Source organism: Eumetopias jubatus, unplaced genomic scaffold (assembly GCF_037043125.1).
Source record: "Eumetopias jubatus isolate StellerSeaLion01/CBP00866 unplaced genomic scaffold, mEumJub1_p1.0 scaffold_1, whole genome shotgun sequence".
In the NCBI taxonomy this organism is placed as follows: domain Eukaryota; kingdom Metazoa; phylum Chordata; class Mammalia; order Carnivora; family Otariidae; genus Eumetopias; species Eumetopias jubatus.
This window is the reverse complement of record NW_028274807.1, coordinates 90,838,320-90,853,417: the sequence shown is the minus strand read 5'-3', so window position 1 is coordinate 90,853,417 and position 15,098 is coordinate 90,838,320. Positions and strand designations below refer to the sequence as shown.

The 15,098-nt window shown below is 37.3% G+C and overlaps 1 protein-coding gene across 1 annotated transcript in view; it reads left to right on the top strand.

Annotated features, from left to right (window-relative positions):
• The window catches only part of NLGN1 (neuroligin 1), a 664,876-nt gene that overhangs the window by 166,449 nt on the left and 483,329 nt on the right, over positions 1-15,098 (top strand). The gene's annotated exons all lie outside the window — the stretch shown is intronic.

The window sequence follows — 15,098 nt, the reverse complement described above, 5'->3', positions numbered from 1 at the left end:
ACCAAAAATGCTATAGTAGAGAAAGAAAAACCTTAGGTAGACTATATTTTATTTTATGGTTAATTTGTTCTAGTTAATTAAAGACAAAATAGTGAAGGTAAAAATATAAGGTGGAGAACCCTATAATTGAATTAAATGTACAGCTTGTCTTTGAAAAATGTTTCTCTCGTTTGCTCGCTCTCTTTTTTTAATCTAAGCATCTTTTTGTGAGAGTTTAGAAAGCAAACTTGGCATAAACTCACAGTGCAAAATAAAATGATTCACAGCCTGCTAGATTTACAAAGTCATTTTTCTTTATGATCAAATAATTTAATCAAAAGACTATTGAACAGATATTAGGAGCCCTGTTGGCCCTGGGTGGATTAGTTGTCTTTCTAGGTCTAGTTGCCTCATCTAGAAAAGAAGATTGTCCTGGCTGAGAGATCGTTAAGGATCCCTTCTAAATGTAACATTATATGTTTTATATTGGGTTGCATGACTTGAGAATTTGACATATTGCTGAAAATTTTAATTAGTGTAGACAAATAAGTTATGATTTAATTAACTGGAAAAGACCCACCCCTCCTCCCCCGAACTCTAAAATGAAAGCTCAGCTTTCTGGTTTGAAACAATGCCAGTGATCCTTATTCCACATGCAATACACCATTCCCTTGACTTAGGTTTCTTCTCCAAAAATCAATCGATAGTAATGTGTATGTTCAAAACATGTCTCTTCCAACAGAAGATTATTATAACCCATTAAACACGACTATCACTGTGCATGATGACCACTACATATTAACCAAAAACAGAATGAAGTGTTCTTCCAGTATCTGATTTTCTGGGAATAACTCCACTTGTAAAAGGCTAATCATATTATAATAAAAACTTCAAAAGCTGTCTGAATAGTGGAAATGTTCTTGGTAAATTTTTGTATGCCCTTTGTCTGTTCATGCTCAGTTGAAGAGAACAGTGTCCAAACTAAGTCAACTTGAGGAAGTTTGTTCAGTCTCCTGCCCTGTGTTTTCCTCTGCTCTGGTCAGAAGTTTGTCCAGCTGGAACTCTGGAGACTAAAATGAGTTGATTCTGTCTTCCCATCAGAAGCTTCCAGAATGTGGAACCTACCTTGCCCCGATTTGCCTTGTACCAAAGTAATCTTCCTTATCCATTGCCCTTCTTCACATAAGCACACCTATTGTCTCCTTCTACCTCTTGGAGCCTTGCTCATTATCTTGGACTTCCTGCTGAAGGCTGTTTCATGTTGTCCAGTCCTTGTGACTTTATTTTGCTCCATACTTAATACTATTTTATTACCACACCATCACTTTTCTCATGCCTTAGACAATACTCTCATGCTTCCTATAATGTTTTAAATTCAGGTAATGAAGTTTCTGGTGAGGGTGTTTCACTGGATTGCATCACCTCTGCAATTGGAGATTACTGAACTAAGATAGAAAACTAATTTCCCTGGCATAGTCAGAGTATTATCTTTTGTACTAAACAAAACTTAACAAAACATTAGCTTACAGATTGAATGGGATTTGCTGATTTTCTAAGAACTAGAACACAAGTATGGTACAAGTAGTAGTGGATATGTATCAAAATAATTTTATTTCTATCGAGAATTCAGAATGCACTTCTGTGCCTCAAAGGAATCATTATGCACACTAATTATTGTTGTACACTGCAGAAATAGCAGTTAGTAGAGGTTTCTTTTGATAGAAGGGCAGATAAATCAAATTCCCTGTAGTTAATTCTTTAGATGGTACATAATCCTTTTATGCAAATGCTGGTCTTCCTGTAGTTTACATTGAGGTCTAAACTCCAATGGAGTTATGATGTGTGGAAGAAAATTCAAAGGCAAAGAGAAAAAAATTCAAAACCTATAAAGTTCTTTGTAATGTACTTGACCCTGGGATCATTAGAAGATTTCAGCACAACTCAGCTGCCTGGAGAAAGAACAGGGCTTTAGAAGTACTTCAATATGGCAGTAGGGACAAAAATCACAGTAAGCATATTAGTTCCAGAAGAACACGTTACAAAAAAACAACTGAAAGGCCAGGTGTTTGAACATGTGACAGATATGTTCCTTGAAACTGAATTCTTGTTACAAACTATGGAAGTATAGTTTTGAATTTCAAAATATGATTCCAGGATGACCAGAATAGGGGCATACCTGTGACAGGACTGTACTAGGTTATAATAATGTTTATTACAAGGACGGACCATTTGTTTTTTTGAAAAGGAAGTGAGTGACATGATTCAATTTCAAATGGACTAAATATTCTGCATTTTCACTTGTTTCTTGCAAAGGAGAATCATAAAACCATATAGCATGTTTATTGATTATCTAATATACATAAAAAATAGACACAGTGGTCATAACTTGTCAATTGAATCCAGCATTTGTTTACTAGTTTTTTAGTCCTGAACAAGGTGGCTTTACTTCAATCCATTTTTATTTGCTATATGTTTTTGTAAAAGTAAAACCATGTGAGCAAAACTATCACATCTCCCTAAATGCAGGTATGTCACATCCATTTATTTGATTCATTCAAACAGGCCTAAACTAAATCACCTCTGTGAGTGAGGGTCTGGTATGCAAAGAAATCAGATGCTGATAAGATGGTCTTCAGCCAAGGCATCAACAGTGTAGATAAGCACAACTGCAATTTTGTTGTATACAGACAAGGAAGACCATATCCTTAAAAAAACACCAAGAGCAAAATCATGGAAGTGTGAACAGTTAAGGGGATTTGGGAATAAAATATAATAATAGCTACTAAGCACGATTTTAGGAACTATGCTAAGAGCTTTACGTACGTTATCTAATGTGAATCCCACCAACCATCCTTCAAGTTAAATTTACTCTCCCTATGTTGTAGATAAGAAGCTGGGGATTAAAGGGTTAAATAACTTGACCAAATTGATACATCTAGTAAATCACAGAGCTGTGCTTTGAATCTTATTTTCACTCCAAGGCCCATGCTGTTAAAACTCTGTCTTAATGTGAATGGTTTGGCACAGCTGGAGAGAAGCATTCTGGGAGAAGTGGCAGAATCACAATCTCTTTACCAGGCTGGTAAAGGCCTTAGGGACCATGTACACTCTACTTGTATTCTTCTGATTCTCAAAATTTCATTCGTAAATGTAAATTATATGCAGGATTATGATGATACAAAATACCCCTCCTGCCAGACTCCTGAGAAGCAAATAATAAATGTTCCCCTGTTAAAAATATAGATTTATATTCTTGACTTGACTTCTCTTAAATGGAAAACATACCCAAGTTTTAATATGTGAACTGTTGACCTTGCAAACTTTTCTCCTTTCTTTTTGCCCTCCACCTTATTATCAGCCACTTACTCCTGCAGACACACCCTATACCTTGCCATAAGCAGAAATCCCTCTATGATCTTGCCTTCAAGCATTCCATTCTCCAACCACTAGCTACTTTTTTTCCTTCAATGCTCCAAACATTACATATTCTTCAGTCCTACCCAGGAGTACAGTTTTTGATTCAACCAACTCGTTTCTCATCCCACTAATACCTTCTTCTGCCTGTTCAGACAGCTTACATATTCTGCTAAACATGACAGGAAAAATCACAACTATGTTGAGTGGTGTACCACTCTAAATATACTGCCAACTTCAAGTGGCCAGTCATCATATTATAGTTTGTTCATTCTCTTTCCTCCTTCCTTAGTTGACTTTTCCTCCCTCAGATCTTCAACAGTTCCTCTCTAGTCTTCACTCTTAGCTGATCACGTTGCTTCCTATGTCACAGAACAGAAGAAATGAGAAGAGAGTGTCCACTCTCCTCCCTCTACTTACTACTGACCCCCATCTCGGCCTTTATACTCCAAGAAAAGGCCAAACCCTCAACTTGTATAGTGGACACCATAGCCTTTTGACAGTTCCTAGGAATTGTTCCAGAAAATCTCACCCAACCCCCTTTTTAGTACTATCCATTTACCTCTTTTAGATCATTTCCATCAGCATGTGTACATGCTACAGGGCTTAATCCTTAAACTGCTCTTTAAAGCTGTACTTACTCCCTTATTTATTTCATCTAGACTCTTGGCTTTAAATATTATCTATGAATTTATAATGCTCAAATTTAAATTTCTGCTCCAGGCCTCTCCCTCAATTCAAATTTGAATATTTTTCTGCCTTTTCTCCATCTTTAGGTGAGTATCCAATATTCATCCCAAACTTAACATGCCCAAAATAGTCTTCCTTCTACACTTGCTTCTTGGTCTACTTCATCTTAGTTAAAAGCAACTCCAAACTTCCAGTGACTCAGGTCAAAAACTTGCAGTCACCATTGACTTTCATTTTCCTCTCACATCCTATATCTTATCTGCCAATAAATTGTGTTGGCTCTACCTTCAAAATGTCTCTTCTTACTATATGCACCCTGAACCAAACACCATCATCTCTCACCTGGATTATACTTTCCTTCCTGTCTTTGCTCCTCTAGACCTATTCTCAACTCAATAGCCACAGTAATTATATTCAACCATAAGTTATATCCTCAAAACCCTCCATGGTCCCTGTTCCCTCCAGAATAAAAGCCAAAACCACACAGGGGCCTAGAACACCTTACAAAGTCTAGCTCCTGTTACTTCACTGAGTCACCTACTTACTCTCTATTTTCTTACTATGCTCCAGCCACACTAGCCCCCTTGCTCTTCCTCAAACCGAGCAGGCATATTCTAGCCTTAGGATCTTTGTGAACTTTGATGTTCTTTCTACAAACAATGCTCTTCCTCCAATATCTGCATGATGTGATCAATTAACTTTCTCATGTCTTCACTAAAATATGATCATTTCATAAGGCTTTTTCTAATTCTGCTACATGAAATTGCAATGCCCCTTTCCTCTAATACACCTTATCCTTTCTCTGACATGTTTTTTTTTTCTCCAGAGGATGTATCACCATCTAAAATACTCTGAAGTTTACTTATTTATATCATTTATCATCTGTGTCCCATTAACAATTTTGTTAGTGTAAGAATTTTTTTATTCTCTGTGCACTGATATATCTGGGCTTAGTATATATTAGGCATGCAACAAATATTTGATGAATAAATGAATAAATCTGTAGGAAAATAAATGATAGTTCTGTCACAAATACAAATAGTGCAGGAAAATATTCAAAGACATTGTCCAAGTCTTAGCCCAAGATAGTACCAAGCCTTCTTAAACATTTAAGAGTTGATGAGAAAAAGTTCTTTTTCCACAAAAGAATTCTGTAAATAAGTTATAGAAGATGATATAACTAGGAAAAATCAACGTTTTTGCAATATCGAATGAAGTCACTGATTTAGGTAAAATCATTAATAGATAAAACCACTGGATGGAAGAATAATGGGAAATCAGATGCCACCATCTTGACCTACTGTTCAATCTTAGAATCATTAAAAGCAGGGCAAACCAACATTATGTGACACATTCATCCTGATATGGTGGGAAATGAACTATATAGAATCATTTATGAAATATTCTTGCAAAAAAATTAAAAGTTGTACCTGAATCTAATGAAGTCTTTAGTCTTAACTGGTGATTTGCAAGGAGTACAGGGGATTGTAGGGCCAATTAAATGACATTATAATAAAACGCATACATTTAGAATATAGACCATCCTACTGAAAGAAATACAACTCAATTTCTCAATTGAGCTAATGATAGAAAAAAGGGTTAGTGAGGGATGACAGTTATATTAAAAGAAATTAAGATATATAACAACAAATGGCAATGTGCAAACATTGTTTATATTCTGGCTTAGACAAAGCAACAAAAAATGACATTTTAGAGATAACTAGTGTAATTTGAAAATGGTCTGGTTGTTAGATTATACTGAGAAATTATTGTTAATTTTATTAGGTGTGGAATGGCCAAGTGCTTATGTAAATAAAACCCCATATATTTTGAAATTACACACTGAGGCTTATAGGTATGAAATGACATGATACCTGCAACTTCCTTTAAAATACTTTATAACAAAAGAAGAAATAGGATATATAATAAAAGAGTGGCAAAATCTTGATATTTATCAAACTTGAATGATGGATGCTATGTACTGAATTATGTTTCTTTCAAATTCACATGTTGAACCCCTAACCCCCAACAAGACTGTATTTGGAGATAGGGCTTTTAGGAGGTGATTAAGATTAAATGAGGTCGAAAAGGTGAGATCCTAATCTGATAGGATTGGTGGCTTTATAAGAAGAGGAAGAAAGAGAGAGATCTCTGTCTTTCTCCACATGCATTCATGCACCAAAAACGGTCCTTTGAGGGCCAAGTGAGAGGGCGGCTCTGCAAGCCAGGAAGAGAGTCTTCACCAGAAACTGAATCAGCTGGCCAGTTGATCTTAGATTTCCCAGCCTCCAGAACTATGAGAAATAAATTTCTGTGAAGACACTCAGTCTATGGTATTTTGTTATAGCAGCCTAAGCAGACTAAAACAATGGCTATATGGGAAATATTACATTAGGTTCTCTAATTTTATGTACTTTGAAAATTAAAAAAAAAATTCTTCTGCTGGAAGTTTCTGACCTATGTCAATAAAAATAAAATGTTATTTGAAATTAAAATTATGATTTTGTGATTCTGCTCCCTATCCCTCATCCATCTGACCTTGTAGCCTTCCTGCTACAGTGTCATCCTCAGTACTTCAGCCTGCGAGAGAAGTCTAAGATGTGTAGCCAGCCAGGCTTTCCCATAGTTGAGCTCTAAACGAATCTTTCCAGAAATGTCTCCTTCTGTTCTCTGTAACATATCCTTATACTTCAACTGAGAGAAACCTTACATCATCATAAAGCCCTCTTTCCATTTATATTTGTAATGATTCTTCTACTTCAGCTGAATTTTTACATGAAAATAAAAGATAACTAAACAGTTATACCCAGTTATATGTAGCTAACTAAATGATAGTTCTGATATCAGCCCTCAATTTTTTCTTCCTAGGAAAGTGGCAAATAATTCTGAATCAGCAATTCAAGGGATTACTTCTGATACAACTGTAGGTCCTCCTCCATGGCTGTCACACTTGGAGCGCCATTGATCCAGGGTGGTTTCCTAGTTTCAATGCCTTTATTGATGAGTTCTTAGTTTTGCACTTAGATATTTGTAAGACATTCAGCCCATACATATTAAGTGTTATTTTTCTTTTACTTTCCGCATTTTCTTCCCCTTTCCTACCATCCACTTTTTCATATACACCCCCAGGATCTTGTTGTTAGCTTGCTACTTTGCATTCTTCCATTTTCTTTTAATTCATGTAATTACACACACACATGCACGTGCGTGCACACACAGACACACAAGTTTCGACTCTTTGACTTACAAAATAGAAATATTTCATCTATACTTCTCTGTATCTTGCTTTTTCTTATTTAACAGTTCATTACAGAACTCCATCCACATCAGCTGCCAGAGATTTGACTCATTAAAAAAAATAACTTCATAATATTTCTCAACAAAGATAAACCACAATTTATTTAACCATTTTCTTATTATAGACATTCACTTTTTCTTTTCTACTTTTGCTACCAACACAGTACATCAATGAACATTCTTGAATATAGTAGTGGTTTTATTTCTCGGGAGTGAGATCACTGGTATATGTGTTTGAATTCAAACACAGCTTTCACATTGTTTTCCAAAAAATCTGTGAGACTTAACATTTCTTTAAGCAATGTATGAGAGTACCATGTTATGTGGGGAGGCTGTTAGAGGTTATCACACTTTTGACCATATGCCATCCGCTTGGGAAAATTTTCCTATCTCAAGATTACTTTTTCATCTGCTTTTCTCTCACTCTCTGGGTGGTTCATCATACTTCCATGTATCTATTGGTCATTTTGATTTGCTCTGTAAATTGTCTATTCTTATTCTTTGGCCCATTTTTCAGTTGAGATGTCAGCTTTTTTGTTATCAGTTTTGTTTTTGTTTTTTTTTAAGATTTTATTTATTTATTTGACAGAGAGAGAGAGAGAGAGAGAGAGAGAGAGAGCGAAAGCAGGAACACAAGCAGAGGGAGTGGGAGAGGGAGAAGCAGGCTTCCCGCAGAGCAAGGAGCCTGATGCGGGGGCTCGATCCCAGGACCCTGGGATCCTGACCTGAGCCGAAGGCGGACGCTTAACAACTGAGCCCCCCAGGCGCCCCTGTTATCAGTTTTAAAAGCTTTTAGTATATTAAATATAATAACGCTTTTTTATTATCTGCATTACAAGTATTTGTTTCCCAGTCTGTTATTTATTACCTTCCTAAGGATATGGTTTTCCACATATAAATTTTAAATGTTTATGTAGCAAATATATTCATTTTTTGTTTCCTAGCTTCTAGGCTTCTTGTCTTGTTTTTAACGAACTCTCAAATATCTAAGTTGTATATATAATCTCCTCAATGTCTTCTAAGATTTTTATTGTTTTATAATTGGATCTTTAATCAACAGGAATTGGGTGAGACTGGGATCCAGTGTGTTTTCTTCCAATGGATAGTCAGTTGTAATACCCATTTACTAAATTAGACCATTCTTTTCATATGAATTGAAATACCTCCTCAGTGATCCATTATATTCCACAGTATACTGTGATCCATTTCTGAGCCATGTGTCCTTCTCTGTCAGTGGCTTTAAAATTTTACATTTGTATAAAATCTTCTCTCTGACCAGCTGGGAGTCTGTCTTCTTGCTCTGAGGTCCCATAGTACTTTATTTTTACTTCTCTTAAGGCAATTACCACTTCCTACCTCAAATTATAGTTGCTTGTGTACATGTCTCCTTGATTTCACTTATAAACTTTGAATGGAAAATGCCCATTTAATGTATCTTTGCATCCTTCAGTTTTTGAGCAATTTAGAAACTTCTGACACAGCTATTGAACAAATGCACTAATAACTAAACATAAATTGTTACAACCATAACAGTTTCACACAATTCTATTTATTTTTTGGGTGGTAATTTAATGTTTATTCTGCTCTAAAGAAAAGTACTCTTGGTACATGTTTTTCTCAGTTCTTTTTCTCTGCCTCCAGAGAGAATGATCAAGGGCCAAACTCAGTTTGTGGTTAGTCAGTATTTCACTCTGAATCTCATGAAGCGGCTTTCAGGATCTTCCCTGCAGATGTGATAGGAGTTTAAGAAATTTAGGCTATGTATTTTAGTTTTACTTGACAGATATCTCTTTCTTTAATTAAGTTTTTTCATTCCAGTGTAGTTAACATTCAGTGTTATATTAGTTTCAGATGTACAATATAGTGATTCAACAATTCTGTACATTACTCAGTGCTCATCATGGTAAGTGAACTCTTGATCCCCATCACCTATTTCACCCATCCCCCACCCACTTCCCCTCTGGTAACCATCAGTTTGTCTCTATAGTTAAGAGTCTGTGTCTTGGTTTGTCTCTCTCTCTCTCTCTCTCTCTCTATTTTTTTTTCTTTTGCTCATCTGTTTCATTTCTTAAATTCCACATATGAGTGAAATCATTAGGTATTTTTGTCTTTCTCTGACTGACTTATTTTGCTTAGCATTATACCCTCTAGCTCCATCCATGTTGTTGCAAATGACAAGATTTCATTCATTTTTATGGCTGAATAATATTCCATCATATATATATATGTATATATATATACATATATATATATCTCACATCTTCTTTATCCATTCCTCTATCAATGGACATGGGCTGCTTCTATAATTTGGCTATTGTAAATAATGCTGCAATAAACATAGAGGTGCACGTATCCCTTTGAATTAGTGTTTTCGTATTTGGGGGGTATATACCCAGTAGTGCAATTACTGGATTGTAGGGTAGTTCTATTTTTAACTTTTTGAGGACCCGCCATACTGTTTTCCACAGTGGCTGTAGTTTCATACAATTTTAGAATCTCAAAGTGACAGTGATTCTAGTCAAGAGTGGCAAGTCTTTGTTCTTGCTTTTCGTCAGAAGTTCTTGCTACAGTGAACAGAGTTAAAGAAATTTTATTTATGTAATCTTTCAGTGTTTTATTCATTAGTACATAAATCTAGACTACCCCTTCATGCGTAGTGCTTTGTACTATATGAACATTTAGTAGGCAGTTCATTTAAATCTACTTGTATTTAATACATTTTTCTACTTATTAAAGCCATAAGTGATATAGATGAGTTCATAGGTCTGCAAGATCCAGAAAACCTTGATAATGTTAAACTAAACCAGATAAACTAAACCAGATATAAAAAGGTGATTTATTCACTTTTTTCTTAATCACAGCTTTTGAGATGCCAATTTTTCTGTGATACAATAACAAATGACGATTATAGCAACTAAAATTTCTAACTCATTAATATGTTGGCATTACACAGATCATGATATTCAAGTCAGCAAAATAGGGCAATTAACAGATGTTTACCTGGAGCTACCTAAAATCATGCAGCTTTAACTCTGGGCCTATAACAATTTGTAGAGGAAATGTTTGTGGTAGCTTCTGGGTAAAATAAAACAGGAAATTCTGCTTCATTCCCAGCCATTTTGTGCAGTACACTGAGAAATGCTGAAAGCTGACTCAGTCTTGCCCTTTTGACATAATGTTTTCTCTCTTTATATTTAGCATATAAACTGAAGGATATAAGCCAGTGTGCAATAATTTTTTTTAAAGATTTTATTTATTTTTTTGGCAGAGAGATACAGAGAGAGAGCAAGTAGGCGGAGAGGTAGGCAGAGGGAGAGGGAGAAGCAGGCTCCCCGCCAAGCAGGGAGCCCGATGCGGAGCTCAATCCCAGGACCCTGGGATTATGACCTGAGCCGAAGGCAGCAGCTTAACCGACTGAGCCACCCAGGCGCCCCAATGTGCAATAATTTTTAATACTCAAACTAACATGTAATGATAATCCTGAGTTGCAGTCCTTGTGTAAAAAACAAAACAAAACAAACAAAAAGCTAAAACCTGATTTGCTTGTTCTGATAGGGTACTCAAAGTCCACTGGAGTGACCCATTATTTTCTCTTCTATCGAAGAGTGAGAGAAGCTGTCTCCCTGCAGGTTTGCAGGGGTTCCAAACCAGGAGGAACGGTTGTTCAGATAAGGGGCACTTAGTGGCACTGACAGATTGATGGGGAGCAACAGGTAAGATATCAGGGAGCCCATGTCAACAATTGAACGTGAATCAAAAGTGAAGTTGCACTGGGGCAAAAGCTGGGGGAGGGGATCTGATGAGGCAAGTCAATTGGAAAGTTGGAGGAAACAGTGCCACCTTTTAACTATGGTTATTTCATTTTGGGCAGTTCCTTCTAAGATTTCTTATTAAATCATCACATTTCTGATATCGTGGGGCTCTTAATTGTTTTAATAGACTTCTTCAATGACCTTTATTTCCTTTAGAATTATTTTGTCTAGCCTGGTGGCTCCAAAGTTAGCAAAGCATACAAACAAGGTTTTGGCCACTATTGTATACATTGGATAGATGCTCTTTTTAATCCCCTTTACTTTTTTTTTTAAAGATTTTATTTATTTATTTGAGAGAGAGAGAATGAGAGATAAGAGAGCACGAGAGGGAAGAGGGTCAGAGGGAGAAGCAGACTCCCTGCTAAGCAGGGAGCCCGATGCAGGACTCGATCCCAGGACTCCAGGATCATGACCTGAGCCGAAGGCAGTCACTTAACCAACTGAGCCACCCAGGCACCCTAATCCCCTTTACTTTTTTTCTCTGATCTAAGCTTCTTAATTGAGGTAGATAATGGAGACTTTTTACCAGGAACAAATCAGTGACAGAATGCCAACCTAATAACAAGGAGCCAAGAATGATTAGGCTAGTATCAAAGTCTTTGATTAAATCCTTGGAATGGGCCAACAGTGACATCTAGTTCTCAGAGTTCAGAGCAAAGAAATAATACCAGGAAGCAGTTGAAGGATTAGAGGAGACTGGACGGGCAAGAATCTATGGCCTGCTAGTAATTTTAATACCAGTCAGTAATATTGAGGCATTATTCTGATTCAATCCTGATTATTTTATTTATTTTCACCAGGACAGGAAATAAGCCAAGGGCGGCTTGGGTGGTCCTGAGCTTAGAGGAGAGGCAGAGAAGTGACTCCCTTGGCAAGAAGGGAAATAACAGAAGGTCAGTGTTAAAGTAGACCCCAGAGAATGATATTCTCTGACAAGCAGACGTGCTGGGTCTAACTTGCCTTCCCTGATAATGAAGCACTTTTCTTGTTTTTTAATAAAATGAAAAGCAGTTTACTGTAACAGTGGGTTGCTAAACATGGTATCCATCATAAAAGTGATGATGCGCATAAAAGTGATGCAAACAAATATTTGTACCTTTTAAAAATGATAATACATAAAAAGAGGTGAACAACAAAGGGTTTGAGTGATTAAAATATAAATGAGATAGAATATACTATAGTCATATAAAATATGCAAATTATGTGATCTTTTTCTTCATTTACTATGTCTTAATGGTGGGGGAAATAATGTACTTCCAACTGGTACTAAAAAGAAACTGTTTTATTATGTTTACTACACAATGAGCCTGCCTGAGGCATTCTCTAGTTATGTTATACATTATTAACTGTTATAAACCATTACTCTGAATAGCACCCAAGAGGCCTGAAATTTAATGTATCTCTTTAAGTGCTTAGCTCACTACGAGAGAGTAACTTAGACATTGAAAAGTGACTGCTTGTTCATTGACTCTGATTCTGCCAAGATTAGGGTAAAGTTTGGGCTGGGGTTAGAGCATGTGAAGAAACACAAAAGGAAGAAGAAAGGAAAGGGTTAAATTTGTTGAAACTGAAATTCCAAATACTGGTTTTATGATGCTCTAGGGTATCCATTTCAATAATTATCACAGATTTCTCCAAATAATAGGAGAATATGTATGTTTCTGATATGACACGTGCGCACGCGCGCACGCGCACACACACACACACACACACACACACACACACACACACACACACACACCATCTTTGGCAGGCATGAGGCATGTGGTTTCATGTTTCTCCAGACCACAGCCCATTCCCTGCTATAGCTGTTAATAAGTAAATAGGTAAATGGGCAAGGTTTGGGGAACTTCCTTCTTTCTCTTCCCCCCAATCTGTTAAACTTAATGTGGTGAGAAAATTTGTCTATACTTCCTATACTGCTCATAAAGACAGAGATAATGAACTATCGATTATTTAATGACTGCTGTTCCAGCACATGATGTAAGGGAAGCTCCCTTTCCTTTTATGTTCCAGCCTCCACCAAGAATGTATAAATACATATTCTTTTATCTGATTGAATTTATTCCTTCAACAAACATTTATTCATGTGTCTACTATGTGCCAGGTGATATGCAGGGGTAGGGGAAAAAATAAGATACATATATCTATGTCCTTTTGAATAACATTGGAAATTTAAGAAAAAATAAGAGAAATTAACGGTTTTGGTTTATTTTTTATATTACAATTGTAGTTTTGGTTTGATAAAGCATTTAGGATTTTTTAGCTTACCTTACTCTATTTCTCATGCACTGTGAATTCTTTCAAGATGTGAAGCATTTTTTTCTTTTGATATATAAATTTCCTTATTCATTTGCATACATGATATAGCTAAAAGAATTTAATATTGGTTAACAGGTAATAGAACTGTCCCATTCCTTCAACTCTGTTCTTCCTGAACTTCTTCCCAGTGAATTCTCCTCTCTTTTATCATAGAGATACAAGAAAAGGGAGAGATATGAAAAAGAAAAAAATTGAAGAGGGAACACAAAAAATGGAAGAAAGTGAGATGAAAAGGAGGGAAAAAAGAATATGTAAAATGAAGACAAAGACATTCAGAAGTGGGAACACAGGGGCACCTGAGTGGCTCAGTCAGTTAAGCATCTGCCTTCAGCTCAGGTCATGATCCCTGGCTCCCTGCTCTGTGGGTAGTCTGCTTCTCTCTCCTTCTGCCTGCAGCTCCCCCTGCTTGTGTTCTCTCTCTCTCTGTGTCAAATAAATAAATTCAATTAAAAAAAAGAAGTGGGAACACAGAATCAATGATGTTAAAGACAGAAGCAGACTCACACTCATTTATCTTTTATCTTTCACACATCAAGCATAGTCACTAATTATTTCCTATGGGTAAATAACCATTTATATCCCCACATTTACAAAAACATCTTTACTATGTCCAATACTCTAACAAATGTCTGAGAGACTGCATTTAAGAAAATATAGAACATGGATGGGAGTTATGATGGCAGAGTATCAGGGGGACCCTGGGCTTTCCTCATCCTGGAACACAGCTAGACCAACATAAAATCATTTTGAACAACTAGGAAATTGATCTGAAGATTAAGAAAACAATCTGTGCAGTTGGAGGGAGAGAATGTGTCAGATATAAGGTTCAAAGATGTGAATTGGGGAAGAGAAAAGCCGCAGTGCCTCTCCGAGGGGTCAGGGAGAGTGGGATAAAGTGGGAGAGAGAGCAGTATATAGGCAGGGTGAGGTTTGCACAAGGTACAGTTGGGTGGGGATCCCCTTGGGTTGCACAGGGACAACATTCTCCTTCCTGGAGTACTTTTGGAAGACTGTGTATTGCCTCTCCAAGGACAAAAGTCCTGCCAGGTGCCACTGTGTGGCCTTTCAAGAGCAGGGGACAAAGGCACACATAGAAGGCAGATAACCTGGTTGCAGCTTTTTGCTGTGCTTCCCATAGACTCCCGGCACTCATGTAGACGTGGGACTGCTTTTCTGGGGCAGAGCAGTGCCGGGCGGCGTGCTGGGACCCTCTCCTCCAGAAGACAGGAGAGGGTCCCAGCACTGCAGGGTCCTTTAAGATTTGTTGTTTTGAGTCCCAGCTGCTGGCAAGAGATAAAACACAGGAGACCTGGGGTGCTGGGTATGCTGACAGCGGGCACAGACAGGTTGAGGGCAGGGATCTGACAAAAGCCTGGGACACAGGAGAGGAGAGTGTTTGCTTTTCTGTGAGGGCCTCCTGAACAGTGATGGCCGCAAGCTCCCCTCCCAGGGGACAAGAGGGTGGGGTGATGCCATCTTCCACCTTCCTGTTCACCAGCACTGTGGGACTTCAGAGAGAGATACAGTGCCTCCAGTGGAAGCTGGAGTTGCTTACACCAAACCCTGGCCCGTGCCCAGCAGGGG